The sequence below is a fragment of the Callorhinchus milii genome, unplaced genomic scaffold (assembly GCF_018977255.1).
Source record: "Callorhinchus milii isolate IMCB2004 unplaced genomic scaffold, IMCB_Cmil_1.0 Scaffold14, whole genome shotgun sequence".
NCBI classification, from domain to species: Eukaryota; Metazoa; Chordata; class Chondrichthyes; order Chimaeriformes; family Callorhinchidae; genus Callorhinchus; species Callorhinchus milii.
The window spans coordinates 13,522,156-13,538,536 of NW_024704755.1; the positions used below are offsets into that span (position 1 = coordinate 13,522,156).

The 16,381-nt window shown below is 46.7% G+C and overlaps 1 protein-coding gene across 1 annotated transcript in view; it reads right to left on the bottom strand.

The window, feature by feature from the left end:
* The window catches only part of snrkb (SNF related kinase b), a 53,622-nt gene that overhangs the window by 28,356 nt on the left and 8,885 nt on the right, over positions 1-16,381 (bottom strand). The window lies entirely within an intron of this gene.

Here is a 16,381-nt window from a genome sequence, read left to right on the forward strand (position 1 = left end):
AAAAAGGAGGCAAGGCTGAGATATATGGGTTTCTGTGGGTTAAGGTTAATGCAGTGTAACAAATGGTCCTTGCCTTCAATATAGCGCCTTTCCTCGTCAGAAGGATATCTCAAAGTGGAGGGTTACTGCATGTATAGTAACTGTTAACTGTGGCAGCCAATTTGCACACAGCAGTTCTGCAAACAGCGGTGAAGTGAATGGCCAATTTTATCTGGTGGGGGTTGTTGGGCAGGACACTAGGGAAATATCTCTTCTCTTTTTAAGTAGTGCCATGGGATCTTTAACGTCCACCTGAGCAGGTCTTTAAAGTTTGGACCCACTTTGGAGGCGAAATACATACAGCAAACTGGACATTTCTTTCCCTGCACTGTTTCCCTTCCACCCTCTTTGCGCCAAGCTAGAATGGAAAAGTGCTGAGCAGGCAGAAACACCGCCTCAATTAATGTCATTTTAAAAGAGAATTACAATCGGACACATTTAATTTATCACCTCGATATTTATACAAGCACGGAGCCTCTGGCCCCACTGCAGAGGCTTAAAATACTCCCAAGAATTTGTTTTAACAGTCTGTTTAGAACAGGAGTAAGTTGCCAGTGTAAACGCTCAATGAGAAAGCCCAGGAGAGTTACTTCACATGCAACTCATTGGTCAGGCCGTGGTTTCAAAGTCCGTCTGTCGCTTGTGGTTTGAAAAGGTTTTATATAAAGCAAGCGAATCAGAAGATTGTGGGTTCAAGGCCCAGTTCGGGACTTTGAAATCACAGCTTAGGCTGATTCTCCAATACACTGTTTTGGTCGAGACTGCCTGTTCAGATAGACATCAAAGATTCAAAAAGGGTTAAAAGAGATGGGTGAACCAACCTTCCCCCAGATAAATCATTTGGGGGTATTGTTAGCCAGGACACTGGGAGAGAGAAACACGTCTTTAATGTCCACCTGAACAGGCAGATGGGACCTTGGTTTAACATCTCATCCGCAGATTCTGCATATAGCATCTTTCTCGTAGGGAATGTCTCGAAGCGCTGGATTGTCAGAGGCAAAATGACTGACTCTATTGCCTCCGAAGATCCACTTGAATGTAAAGCACTCAGATGTTTCCACTTAATGAAGCGCTAGAAAAACAAGTTCACTCTTTCCCGTTGCATGACATTGAATGGAAGTGGAGGGTATCTCCAGGTTAATCCTATACTAATTGACAGATAATCACATTCACGGAGGCCTGCGTGCTGATTGGAAACCTCCCAGCGAGCCCTCAGGGAAAGGAGGCAGAGAAGCCTGGGACTACATCACACCTGGGAACGCACGGCACTGACAATGTGACAGCCTGGTTCAGTCACTTCCAAGTCAGAAGTTTGTGGTTTCAAGCTCATGTCAAGTGTTTGAGCTCACAGTCGAGGCTGACACTTCAATGCAGTGCTGGGGGAGTGGTGCGTTGTTGGAGATGCCAGGGGGTAATACCTGAATGTGAGACACTAAACCAAGGTCCTGTCTGTGCCTATTCTGGGGAACGTGAAAGATCCTTGGGCACTATTCGAAAAGAGAAGGGAGTTTCTCGTGGTGTCCTGGTCAACAGATAAAAATAGGTCATTGACTCTATGGCAGTTTGTGAGACATTACTGTGTGTCGGCGAATGCAGCAGCCAATTCCCTAATAAAATTATTTATAAGATGAGAGACTTTACTGAGCAAATGACAGTATCAGAGTTAATGATAGTTTACTGTGAGGGTTGGGATTATCGAGCCTTCCCCCCCCGGGAGGTACTGCCTCTTTGCATCTCTGCACCGGACGTTAAATAATCCCGCGTCTTCAGCAGAAACCCACCCATTGCAACTGAAAACGTTGTTTCCTCGATTTACCCCCTTACCACGTGCCCTCCCCATTTTCTGAAATGCTGTACACTGTCCAGTGCCTCGGGATGTCCTCCCGACGTGAAAGGCGGTATACAAATGTAATCTTGTTGCTGCTGTTGTTTCAGTTCATAATTAGAGTGCAGTTAATCTCGTTAGTTTCATTAGACAGCGGCATAGATTCCTAAACCCAATCCCATTTTGCAAGTGCTCCCCATTCCGTCTATGACCGCTGTCTCCCAGTTTTACAGTATTGCACGCAGCATCCTGTGAAGTGCTTCGAGACGTCTCGACGACGTGATATAAGGCACCATATCGAATGCAAGGATAATACAGCTTCAATAACACGACCAAAAAAAAAAGCACCACACGGTGGATTTCAAATCGCACTTAATATTATGCAAAAACCCCAGCAAAGGATTTTCTCGCTGTGTAAATACTGACAGCTGAGGCCTCTTGAAGTGCAAATTGCTCCAGCAGACCACAGGTAGGCTTAAATCCCCCCATCTCCCCACTCTCTACCCACTTCCCCCATTCGACGCTTTTCTACCTCAGATAAGGCAGATTGAATACGACACTGGATTTGGTTGAACCGTCGAGCAAACGCAGATTAATTCAAGCTGCTGAACATTTACAGACCATTCATTTGGCAGGTCCAGTGTACCACAGAATTCTTGGCTGTTTATTCTGCACATACTCATTCAGCCCCCCCCTCTCAATTCTGCCACACAAAGCCGGAAACTGTTGCAGACCCTAACAATCTGGCGAAAGATTCTGGAAAATTAAAGATGTTCTTTTTCTTTTAAAAAAACACAACTTAAATTCAAGAGATTCGAATCTTTAAGGTCATTTCAATGACAAAGCTACTGAGGATGTTTGTTTTATTCCTGTTCCTCCCCCCTCTCCGATCCATGCGATCAATGACTGCAATATTTAAGGAGCAGCGTTGCCTATGGCCTCTTTAAGAAAATATTGTACTTTTAAACAATAATAATTTGCATTTGATGCTGAACCTTTCATATCAGTCTTGAAGTGTTTTGCAGGAATATACTGTAAAGTGTAGTGACTGTGGTGTTTTGTAGGCGAACGCAGTAGCCAATTTGCACACGGCAACGTCCCACAACAGCCACAAAGTGAACAACGAATTTGATTAATTTTAATTTTAAAAGCTGCAAAGTAATATTTCGAGGCATTGCCTCTGATGGCTAAGAGGTTGAGGCTTCAATCAGTGTGGGAAGTCCCAGATCCAATGACAGACTGTGCTGTTAGCTGATCTCAGTATTAATGGTGAGAGAATGACAATTAGCCTCAGATTTCCTGGTTTAGGGGGAGAAGGTAAACATTGTCCTCCTAATCTCTGCTCAGTGACACCGACCTGGGAGGTATGCACGGAGAGGAATGGGGTTGAGCCGGCCACCTCATTGACCTGGGAACCCTCCTCTCAGGTCACCCTGTTCTGAAAGTACTTCTGTTCTGAAAGCCCCAAAGCTCTGGAACACTCCCTTAATCCCTCCGCCTTGCCCCCTCCTTCCCCATCATCAAGTGAAGACCTTCTTCTTGACTGTGTCCACGGTCACCTCCCCCTGGCTCGGCATCAGGCTCCGCCACTGTCAAATGCTCTGGGAGGCTCCCTGCGTGAGGAATGCTATATAAATAAGTGCACTTGTTTACATGGGGCCCTTTAGGCGCTTTCCACTAGCCAGTGTCCCAGACTTCATTTCTTAATTAAAAAACAGCGCAAAATTGATCCTGGGCACTTAGCACGGGCTGTCTGCTTGCTCAGCGGGGAGGGGGGGGGGGGAAAGAACCCAGCACGGTGCTGAATTCAGTTAAGAAGCGGACTTTTATCCGTCGCTCCTCATTCCTGCCAGGCATTGGTGCAGTGCGAGCTCCCATACCCGCTCGTTAATATTTTGCAAATGTTCTTTAGTTTTTTCAAAAAAAAATTTTTTTATTTTCTTTATTAAAACTCCCCCCCCCCCCCCAACCCCGCTTGGAGTCCTCTAACTCGTCTCACTATGTTGGGGAATTGGAAGGCGTTTGGTAAATCATAGAGCGACTCACAGAAACTCGGGAAACAGCGGAAACTTGGGAGGGAGGGGGAAAATGACAGTTTAACTGACAATGTTAAACGACCGCAAACCTGAGAAAGCGGAGCTCACAGCGCAATTCACCCAGCTAACATGCAGTGTCGGTCACATGGAAACCCATCTCTGTGCTCAAGAGTATCGAAACCAGACAGTTTCATGCTGCACCCACACATGGAAATTCCCACGTCTAGGATGAAAAGCACACTCTCTCCCCAGAGGGATGCACCCTGCTTACCTAATTCAAGAGAGTATTAGGTGAAGGTTGGCTAGAGCCAAGGCCTGGAGATCCCAGCTAAATAGCAGCTAAAAAAAAACCTTAGCCTTTGAGAACACTATCTGGCAAACTTCCTGCTGCTTGTGTTGTTAGGACCACCCTACACATTAGGGCTTTGGCTTGCGGGATTGATGGGAGCTGAGCGGGAGGAATCCCTGGCCCGCCTCCCCACCCCCCCCTCCATGACCGGACTGTCCGTCCAAGAGCTGCCAAGGAGCCAGGCTGGGCTGGTCTGTCATCAGCATCGTCCTGGAGTCTTCTCAGTCTGTGACCTTTCAGCCTTTCCTGGCCTGGCAGAGAGCAGCTCACCACTTTAATCCACTGCCGAGGGCCTCCTCCTCCCCCAGAGCAGCTCCACTCAAATAAGCGGACGCAATATTAAAGAGACGCGCACGTTGGTTGCAATCCCCCCGCCACACTCCCTCGCCAACTGGTCTGAGACAGCGGGCTGGACAGGCACATTGTCAGGTCGATGGTAATGCAGGTTAGCCCCGCTGGCTGGTTCGGCTGTGCACAATAGGACGCAGGCGGCAACAGCCCCTGACGCACTCGCTGTCTCATTTAATTAGCGTCAGTGAAGGAGCAGAAAAAGCATTGGCGTGGACGTCAATAGATTCCAACAGAAAAATTAACTTAATTGGTCTCTCCGGCTTTCCTTTCATGTTCACGGGGCCTGCACTCAATGTAGCGCTCTACTCCTCCCTCCGCTCCTCTGAAGTAGGGCATCCCTCCTGAGCTAACGTCCCAGCTAATAAATTCCCCCCACCCCACCCCATGTATTATTTCACAAGCTGTGTGAACTTCTACGCTCGTTGCAGAGCACGTTGGCATTCGCCCACAAACTACACTTCACTGTAACTCCTGTGAAACGCTTTGAGAAGTCCTCCCAATGTGAAAAGCGCTGCATCAGTTGCAAAGATTATTCTACAGCAGGTCAAGCGAGGTGCTCGGTGTTGGTGCTTTGCTTTTATCAAAGACAACCCTCTCATTCTCAACGTTGCGGGTTGAGAATTCCTATTCCATGAGAAGTGTTGTTGGAAGTCGACTGGTGCCGTAGTGTCGACTGGCACCGGCCTCCTGCTCGTCCCTCGCAACCTCCGCCCCACCATCGGAGGTCGCGCTTTCAGTCACTACGACCCAAATGTCTGGAACATTCTCCCTCAATCCCTCCACCTTGCCTCCTCTCTCCCCTTTTTCAAGTCCCGCCTGAAAACTCTCCTCTTCGATCGTGCTTACAGCCACCTCGCCCCTCCCCCACAGGCTCTGAGTCAGGCTCCGCCACTGTTAAACGTTCTGAGACGCTAGTCTGCGTGGAGGGCACTATATAAGTGCACGTTGTTGTTGCTATTGGAAGGATTGTTGGCCAGGACACTGGGAGAGAGAAACTGCCTTCTCATTTCGAATAGTGACAAGGATCCTTAACGTCCACTTGAACAGGCAGACTGGGCTTCGATTTAATGTCTCATCTGAAGTACGGCATCTCTGACAATGCAGCATCCCCCCAGCACAACCTTCTGACTCATAGAGGTGAGAGTGCCACCAACTGAGCCAGACTAACACAGTCTAATCACCTGGTGCCACTCACCATCTGTGCTGAAAGGTGAAGGACAACCTACTGGCAATGGTTATGTTTCTGAAAACATAACACTAGGTCGTCAAAGCTCCCAGAGAGATCACCAGCATTGTATCCACCGACTTCTATTGCTCGGCTAAGCCATGACTAGTAATAGCACACTGTCTCACTCAATGTCACACTCAGACACACACGTGTGTGTTTGTCTGTCAGAGGATGTGCTGTGCTGTGCGCAATTGGCTGCCATGTTTCACCCACAAATATACAGTCAATTCACTTTATAGTATCATCTGTGAAGCGCTTTGAGATGTCTAGAAGATGTGAAAAGCGCTATATCAAATGCAAGGATTATTATTAATACAATTATCCAAACCAAGGGCACACTCATAATTCTTCCTTAGTAATGATTATGCAGAGCCTTACATATCTGGGCTTTGTTGAGAGCCCAATCTCTCCAGTTACAGATTGATTTTTTCAGAAGATTAATTTCAAAAACTCAGTTTCCAGTAACTTTGGTGACTGGCAGTCACCAGTCATTTTCTTCTCTCTGCCCTCGCTCTGTGTTGTCCACCTTATGACAGCAGGAGAACAGATTATACTGAAGGGAAAGACAAAGTGTGACTGAGGGACCACTTCTCACAGAGGTTCAGCATTCCCACAGGCATTGTGTTCGGCTGCACATTGTTTGTACGTTGGAAAGGCAATGGATGACAACGCTGATCAATAATATGGCCTGATCACACTAAGGGCCTTCACTGAACAGAGTGTGATCTTTGTGACAGATCTCGTGGCCAAGAACATGACAAAGATTTCTCTGTCATAATTAGTGCAACTTGGCCAAATCCTGGCTTGTGCCAAGACATCGCAGATCAGGATGTCTGGAGCAGCTGCCGCTGGAAGGGTGGAGTGGACAATAAGGGTCTATTTCATTAGCACACTGCTCTTTATACAATCCAAAGCTGGTACTGACACATGTCACAGACAGACACAACGCAATTGTGCTCTCTCCACTGCACTACCGTGTTTTGGGGAGGGATACAGAAACGAGGAGCGTGGTTTTGAGAGACTTTTGGCAGCCTAACGTTTGGTTGTGTCACAGTGTAGGTTCGCATCTCCTCTGGTTTGTAACCAGATGAAGCTGAGCCCAAGTGGCCTCGTCATGTTGGATGTTAAGTCCATGTTTCCCCTGGACAGCGAGCGGGATGAAGCAAGATCACGTTCCAACACGTGTGTCAGCCTGACTCAGTTGGTAGCACATTCGCCTCCGAGTCAGAAGATTGTGGGTTCAGGCCCCACATCAGAACCTTTGAGTTTCCAGTCTAGGCTGATGCTGCAGTGCAATGCTGGAGGAACGCTGCATTGTCAGAGGCTCCGTCCTTCGATTGAGACTTTAAACCAAGGTTTGTCTGTCTGTTCAGGTGGATGTTAAAGATCCCATCCATACGCACACATACACACACACATCACCCACCCCCATCCCGTAAACAGAGTGAACCCAAGGTGGCCTTTCGCCCTGTGCACTCCTCTCGCCTACACTGTGTCAGATCCTAAAAGAAAAATGCAGGCCAAGGAGGCAGTTTTAATTCAGTGGCCTCGGCAGCCATACACGCAAAAACTCTATCCTCCCACACACGCCGTACTTTGTCCTCACCTTGTTTTTTTTTAAATTTTATTTGATTCACAAATACAGCCTGAGGCGAAGGAGAGGGCAAGCACAACCACAAGGGTGGAACCCATCAACTCAGATTAATCACCAGGTACTGACCGCCAACGCTCCCACTTCACAAGTGCCCTGAACTACAGCAAGGAAGTCAAAGGTTCCAGCCATGTCCCTGGATTACTCAGCCAGAGGAGAGTCCAATGGTACATTTCTCCTCCCTGGAGAAAATAACAACAAGTGCCCTTCATGGGGGGATGGGGGTGGTGTCTCAGGGCAGGAAGATCACAAAATGCTGAGAAAATAGAGTGAATCTAGACCCGGGTGGAATTTCTTTACTGACTTGCAGTCCTGACCCACAGTGAAAACACACGGAAAGTCCACACAATCCCCTCAGCGTCCAGAGTTGATTTCACAAGGCAAATAACACCCAGTTCAAGCTTAGCAATTTTTGTTAGGTAATTTCCAAGGATCAGGGAGGAGGGAGGGGTCAGGGGGTTGGAAGGGCAAAAAGGATAAGCCACGCTAAGCTTTTCTGTAAGATTTTGCCTGTCTCTTATTTATTTATACATTGGGAAGTCCTCCCAACATGAAAAGTGCAATGTAATATAAATGCTATTTGTTGTTGTTGTTGTTGTTTATGTCCGTGTCCTGAAGAGAAGGCCTCAGCATGAGGTGGATTCTCAGTGTGTTCTCAGGCCAGTGATGTGCTTGCAAAGCTAAAAGTTAAATCAAGATACACATTTGTTACGTAGCACAAAGGGGTTTTGAGGCTTAAAGATTCAGTATTGGGCAAATAAACCTCAAAATACCATTTCCTGACACAGTATCTTCCCCCAACAACACCTCCCTCCCTCCCTCCCTTCCTCTGTGAATCAGGGGACTGAAATTCCTCATAGTCTTAGCTTGTGAGACCACTTTGTCTTAAGAGAGTTAAGACTGCATTGAATTGCAGAACATTCTTATGTTCAATGGTAATTTGGGAGTTGCTTTTCCGCAGTTCTTAAAAGAAACCCATTTGCAAACCAAGGCCGAGTTGAAGAATTTTCCACGATTTGGCAGGATAATTCAGATACACAGGCTCAGACTAGGTGGAATTTCAGATCTCTGGAGCAGTAAATAAAGAGGATGCTGGTGGAAGAGAGATTCTGGCTGATCACCTTTCAGTGTCGTGACTTGTCTGGGCTGATTGAGATGTGCTGAGCCAGATAGAGATACAACCCAGACATTGTAAGGTTATTGCTTAACACAAGACGGCGTTTAGTTTTTAATTATTTGCATGCTGAGACACATTCCGCACATTTGCCCGGCCTTTGCTTATCACAACCTGTGTTTATGAGCCTTGTGGCACGCTATACACAGCTTTCACATTCTTATGCACTTGTTCTATCACCTCCGACAATGCAGAGTTTTAAAATCAACCCATCTCTTATAGCTCACTGGGAAGACTGAAACTGATCAAAAGGTTTCGGAGGCAATTGAAGTTACGTGTAGAGACTGTGTGTTTGAGTTGGCAAGCTTGGCAGCCAATGTTTTAATAATTATAATCCTTGCATTTGATATAGCGCTTTATCATGTCATCGAGACGTCTCAAAGCGCTTCACAGAAGATACTGTGAAGTGAATTGACTGTATACAACGTAGGCAAAAACGCGGCAGGCAATTGTGCACAGCAGTGTCCCACAAACAGTCGTGGATTGAGTGATTATCCCCGGAAAAGCGATCCGCCAATCGACTAACAACCGGGTTCCTACTTACTGCTTGGTAAACAGAGGCGTGCGCGTGGAGAAAGGAAACGTTTCGCCCTGCAGGGGAATCGAACCAAGTCCTCTCGCTTACGAGGCAAGTGCTCTAACCACTGCGCTACGGGACTCCACTTTGCTCTAGATGCTTAACAGCATTCAGCTGGAGGCCAAACAACACTAGCTGAGGAGCATTCACATCAATCCTACATTCGAATCGATCTACCTCAGTGAAGCCCATTTCTGAGAAGCACAAAGTAGCGAAGGAGATACGCCATTTCACGTGAAATCAGACGATAAGACTGAACCACCCAAGCGATCCATTCCATTCCTTCCCTTCCCCTAGTCAGTACCAAGGAATAAAAGGTGCTGCCCACAGATGATATGTTGCGAGATACAAGCTTCGTGTTTGACATATTTCAATAGCGAAACAAATGCTGTTGTGGTTTTAGGCACTGCCTGACCAGCATCCAATGACAATCTTTGAATTTGGTTCCAAATATCCCAAAAATGTGACAGATTCAAAGTATTCAAAGGGTTGAAACAATGTGGATCTGCAAGTACTCGAAAGAAGAGACTGAGCGCAGCCTGGCCCATCCGCTTCCGGGAGGTTGAGGGATGATCCGATTGAGGTATTTAAAATGATAAAGGGATTCGATAGTGTAGCAACAGAGAAACTATTTCCTCTGGTGGGGGGAATCCAGAACTGGGGGGCCTTGTCATTTAGGAGTGAAATTAGGAAATATTTTGTCGCCCAAAGGGTAGTGGCAATCTGGAACTCTCTTTCTCTCTCTCTCTCCCCCCAAAAAGCTGGATCCATTCAAATTTTCAAGACTGAGGTGGGTAGATTTTTGTTAGGTCAGGGTATCGAGGGATATGGGGCAAAGCTGGGTAATTAGGGTTGAGGTACAGATCAGCCGTGGTCTAACAGAACGGCAGAACCGGCTCGAGGGGCTGAATGGCCTCCTCCTGTTCCTGCAGAACGTTCCTGGTTTGTGCTTATCCCAGATTAGCCATTTGCAGTGTCACCAGCTATTAGCTATCCAGTCGGAGAGACTATCAATTGTGACGAGTGCAAGGCTGAATTATTGCATAGAATGTGACACATGCAATGATGGAATATTACACACACTTAGCACTGACAGGACAAATCAGCGTAAGTAACAATAATCCCTGCGTTTGACACAGCACCTTGCACGTCAGAAGGATGTCTCAAAAGCATCACAGGATCTTACTGTAAGGTGCAGTGACTGTATTTTCTAAGGCGAATGCAGGCGTGTTGCTTTTGGGCAGGATTTTGCTACACACTCTCCAGGGATCATCCCTTTAGCTGATCCCCCGCGCCTCACGTGTGAATACACGAACCTGGCACTGTGCGAGTGTGTGGGTCAACCGCAGCTTAAAATGTGCAGCCGAGAAATTGCCTCCCAGTCGAAAACGATCGCAGCCCAAACGTGACAGAAAGCACCAGAGAGGAAACTGCAGAAAGCAGGGGCTTTGGAGTAAAACGCCCGATGAGATATAAATACCGATAAGAGCACGTGTCACCGTTCTTTGCTCAGTTGCCCTGGCAGTTCAGGGTCACATCTGTTAAAATAGTTTTCAGTGCTTTTTCTGCAGAATTATTTCAACAAGGTCACCGCATCCAGCACCCAGCTGGGGGATGTGGGGGGTGGTGGTGGTGAGGGTAGCCGAGCAAAATGCTTCCTCCCAGCTGCAAGGCGGCTGGTGTAGAGTTCAGTGTCCACCACGCCAATTACCCCTCCTTTCCAACAACAACAACAACTTGAACTTGCAGAGTGTCTGTCTCACAGGATCATGTCTCAGAGCGTTTCACATTGATGGCAGGGTGGGGGGCAACCCAGAACAAGGGCGAGCTGGGAAGGAAGAGGTAGCCGTGCGTACGGTTTGATTCAAGGCAGGATTAAAGAGAGGTAGAGAGGGATTGAGTTCCGGAGATATGGGCGTAGTAACTGAAGGCTCAGACACTGACGATGGCACAGAGGGGGCTGGGGAGGCAAGAGCAATGATATCCAAAGCACTGTTCAAATTTGCAGATTGTAAATATTGAACCATTTCTTCTCACTCTCACAAAGCCATAGGGAATCAATAAAATTAAAGGCTTCAATGGAAATGACTTTCAATGCCTTTTCCAGTGCAGGAGAACAATAGAGGTCTTTCAGCAAACACAAACCAACTGTGCCTTCAAATCATATGGAAATGAAAGTGCCCTCCCCGCCCCCCCCCCCCCCCCCCACACACAACACACACTCTTAGCCCTGTTCCAGAGGACACTGATATCCATCTTGTATTAAACTCTAATTTACATCCATCTATTTCAGGCAGATGCTGTGCTCGTCTACGTTGGAGATGTCAGTTCTGTAAATGGAACACTTTCCTCTCTCGGCACTGGTAGGTAGAAATTCCACCTGGGTCTGCAGTTGCTCTCTTAACCTAACATTGCAGTGCATCTGGAAGGAATCGAGCAAACCCTTAAAATGCAGTCTAATTCTGTAGCTGGGTTTCAGTGAGCGTTCTTTTTAAGAGCGACAGGAAACAGACTTCAAAAGTAAAGGGAAAAGGCTTGCCAGATTCGGTACTCTCTGAAACACTACGTTTTTTGAGCAAGATCTCAATTAAAAAAAATAATATTAATAATTTGGTCACTCAATCCACGACTGTTTGTGGGGTACTGCTGCGTGCAATTGGCTGCCACGTTTCACCCACAAAATATAGTCAATTCATTTACAGTATATTCTGTGAAGCACTTTGATACATCTCAATGGCCCGATGAGGTGCTTCATCAAAATGCAAGGACTATTATTAATCTGGAACCCAGTCTCTAACACTAGTGGGGCCCATTTTATCCCCCAGTGTTAGAGAGTGTTATCGACTGAGCAAGGCTGGCACCCAATTTATAGAGTTGGCTATCACTCGGGAACTTTGACATTTGACGGTAATTACTGTGGAGCACTTGGGAGACATTAACATAAGAGACTCTATAAAGATGCAGTTGGCCCACAGGAAGTGATCTGAGCAACTGCGAACGCAATCCCCGCAGATCTTCTCTTTGAAGAGCCCAGGCCGAACCATCAGTGTTTACAAAGTAAAGCTTGTGAAAGGTTGCAAATTTTCTACTACAGTATTTCACGATATCACGGGAAACCCTCTCTATCATGGGGGTGAGGCAGAACGGAAGGCGATCACTGCTGTCATAGGAGCACATACGACTGCCTGGGGAAATGTAACCAGCGACGACGTTAGCCCAATTTTCTGCTTTCTACGCGTCAACCACCATTCCACCCAAATCAAAAATAAAAATTTGGGCCACGACTCTTTGTGGGGACACTGTTGTGCCCAATCGTGGCAGCCAATTTGCCCACGAAATATACAGTCGATTCACTTTACAATATATTTGGTGAAGCGCTTCGAGACATCTCAATGATGTGGTAAGGCGATATATGAAACGTAAGGATTATTATTATTATTATTATTACCACAAACATGTGAGATACAAATATACGTGCAATGTGCATCGATGGACAGGGCGGTCTTGCACATCCGGGGGTCTTTTTGGAAACGTCCCTTATTGTAAAGCCCAGTCGTGCTGTAAGTGTTACACTGACAGTGGTCACGGACTGGTCTTTGCAGGAAAGCAGGCAAACTGGATATAAATTGAACTGGAGATGGATCTGCTTGATGACGGTGCTGGGGGATAGAGAGAGGGATAGACAGGCACAGAGAAATCCTCTGCAGCACGTAATATTTTAGCTGCTTGCTGTGGCTAAATGGGGAGGGATGTCTGAGGGCAGTGAAAGAGTATTAAGAGTAGAGATGGAAGGGTGGATCAATATTCTGGACCTTTTACTTGATCATCCTTTGGGATTCTGCCAGTAACTCTACAACGCTCTTGTCCGTAAGGGGAGTGCTGATCAGCGCCTGAGAGTCTGGAGCTCAATTGAAAATACAATACGTTGCAGTCCAAGTATTCAATAGCTACCGACTTGAATGGGTTTGAATGTTACTGTGCAGCACTTCCTCTTTCTGAAAGGTTATGTAAACAACATATTGCTTACTTATTCAACTGAAGAGGCTGCTGTTTGCCAAACATGTTGCCAAATAAGGACTTTATTTCCTTCATTTCCTCCCTCCCCGCTATCTCCAAATGCCATGAGAAGCGAAACCCAATGTCCAGCTCTGCCAACCGCTGTCCACCCAGGCACACACCCAACAAGGTCCCAAGGCAGCGATCGGGAGCAGGGACCTGGTTTCCCATCCCACCATCGCAGAGGCAAATTGTAATGCCCCTCAGCCACCCTCGCTGAGATCGCTGACTCAACAGAGAGCAGGGAGTGAAGCAAAGTAGATAATAAGACCTGCTTCACAGAATATATTGTAAATTGAATTGACTGTATATTTTGGGGGTGAAACGCGGCAGCCAGTTATTTCAGCGTCCCTCAAACAATGGTGGATTGAGTGACCAATTTTTTTTGATGGATTACTACTGCCGGAAATCGAAAATAATCCTCCAAAAAAAAATCACATTGACAACTGGGTTCCTACCTACTGCTCGGTAAACAGAGGCACGTGGAGTAAGGAAACTTGCCTAAGGTTTTGACCTGCCCGGAACGTAACCCAAGTCCTCTCGCTTGCGGGTCAAGTGCTCTAACTAATACCCTATTGGACTCCATGTGGACTCTACAGATCCCAGCCTCCATGTTTCAGCAGCTCAGCGGATTTATTTGCTGAGCTCCACCACTGGTTTTAATGTTTAAGCAAACGTACATGAAGTGGGTCAACCTACTTCACCTACAGATGGCACACACTGACAGCTCAACTGCACGTGAACAGACAAGAGTGGTAAACCTTCACACCAAGGGCACACGTATGTGCTTCCGAGGGAGAAACTATCAACAGAAAGTTAAGAATCTTATGATTTCTAACCAAAAGCAATCATTAATGGGTAATTATATTACAATTAACCCATGCCAAGTTAACACCAACTGAAACACTGAGATGTCTGCAAGAATGTCGCGATGAGCCGAATGTGGCTTCTTACCAAAACTTGTCCTGCCCGAGTACTGTACTGGGCAATACACACACACACACACAAGCACATACACAAGCACACACAAACATACACGTCTTGCATTTCTATAGCACCCTTCACACACCTCATGCATTCAGCAGGCGCGCTTTCAGCCACTACGCCCCGGAAACTCTGGAGCACTCCCTTCAATCCCTCCGCCTTGCCCCCTTCTTCCCCATCTTCGGGTCGCGCCTGAAGACCATCCTCTCGACCGCGCTCGGGGTTATGCTCAGCCACAGCCGAGCCCTCTGTGAGGCTACCCGGCCCGATGGGCACTGTATAACTGCAAGTTGTTGTTGTTGCACGCGACTGACTGCTGCAGAGGAGACTGACTCTTCTGCTGTGAGAGTTCATTCGTAAGCTCTGCGGATATTGCACCTACTTTGCGAGTAGTGTTGGCTGTGAAAAGCAGCCAAAATAAGCACTTTTAATCCAGCGTTATCTTTCACTTGTGGTTTGGAAGCACGTTATTTGCCCCTTTTAAGCAAACCAAAACGAAACTGCGTGTTGACTACCAACTGGCGTTTTGCTCTCGTCTCGATTGGGTTAAAGAGCTGCCATCGTCCGCAAGCAGCGTTTGCAAAGCCTCTTTTGGGCGTGCAATGATTGGTTTTAAACACGTTCTCTCCAGCTACTGGTACATTGAGAACAGCACAAGATTATTATCTTGGACACCGACCTTGATAGTGAATTATAGTGAACCCATAAACGTGCCAATGCTGACAACGTTGCACGTGGTCTGGTCACGTGTCCAGTGCCTTGGGACGTCCTCCCGATGTGAAAGACACAAGTTGATGTTGTTTACAAACCACACGATGTAAACTTCTCCCCATGCGCAAGACATGGTTGAGGTTAAGAAGAAGGGGTCTGGCGAAAGGGCAGGGCACTTTGATCAAAAAAAAATCTGCCAACATCTAGTAAACTGGTGGAGCAGGCTGGATGGGCTGAAATGCCTACTTCTAACCCTGTTTTCCTACGTTCCTGTAAAGAGCAAATCGAGCTTTCTGCGACCGGCTATTGACCACCACTCATCACGAGTTCAAATACATCAGCAGGTAATTGATTGTAGAGAAGTCTATTAAAATAAAAGGATATGTACTTGAGGGAGAAGGGAATAGAGGGGGATGGGGAGAGGGGATTAGGAGGGATAGAGACTCGTGTGGAGTATAAACACCGACATGGACTAGTTGAGTTGAATGGCCTGTTTCCATGTTGCCTGTGTAATTCTGTGTTAATGGAGAGTTCAGCTGATTTACCAAATAAATACCAGATTTACAGGGCATAACAAAAGTGAGTGCTGGGGCAGCCTACTAAATCTATGGGTCTCAATTTATTCTTAGTAATAAATCGTTTCACTTCTCTATTTTACAGCATAATCAGTTGGCATGAATTTCTGTCACTTATAATGTGAAGCTGCTGCTTTTATTTAATAGCTGCCTCGTGTGAAGCAGCGATGAAGTGGTCCCGACCTCTTTTCTCGTGGGATTTATTCCCCGAAAGGCAAACGGCGAGGAGGTGTTGCCTGCTCCCCCGATTGACAAGTACATTTGCTCTTTATTCTGTGTTTAGACCTCTTGCGCTCACTCACTTGCACATCCATTAGTCTCCTGCATTAGGAAAAGCCATAGGATCAAGCGTAACTGTTGAAATTCCTATGGCTGGTTGAATGGTGCTTTGGAAACTCCATTAAGGAGTTCAGTGTAAGGCTGTTGGCAAGTTGTATACAAACGCTTTTGGAATACTGAACTGAGACTGTGGTGTTTGTCTTAGATTCACAAGATCACAAGGTTACAATGGATAAAGAAAGCTCTTCAGCCAATCTGAACCAATGTCAGGTTCTGCCACTGTCCAGTGCTCCGGGACTCTACCCCACTTGAGGGGGCGATATAAATGCAAGTTGTTGTTGTTATCCTTCCAGAATGTCCACCTCCCATCACAGCACCAAGCTGCTTCTTAAATAAGTCCAGTATCCTGGCTGCAACCACCCTTTGTGGGTGGTGTGGAGATGGGGGTAGAATGTTTGATCGATAGGATCAGAAAGAGACTGTTCCCACCCACTGATTAGTAGTTTGTAAGTAGCATTAAAGCTAAGAGCTGCTCTGTTTAATGTT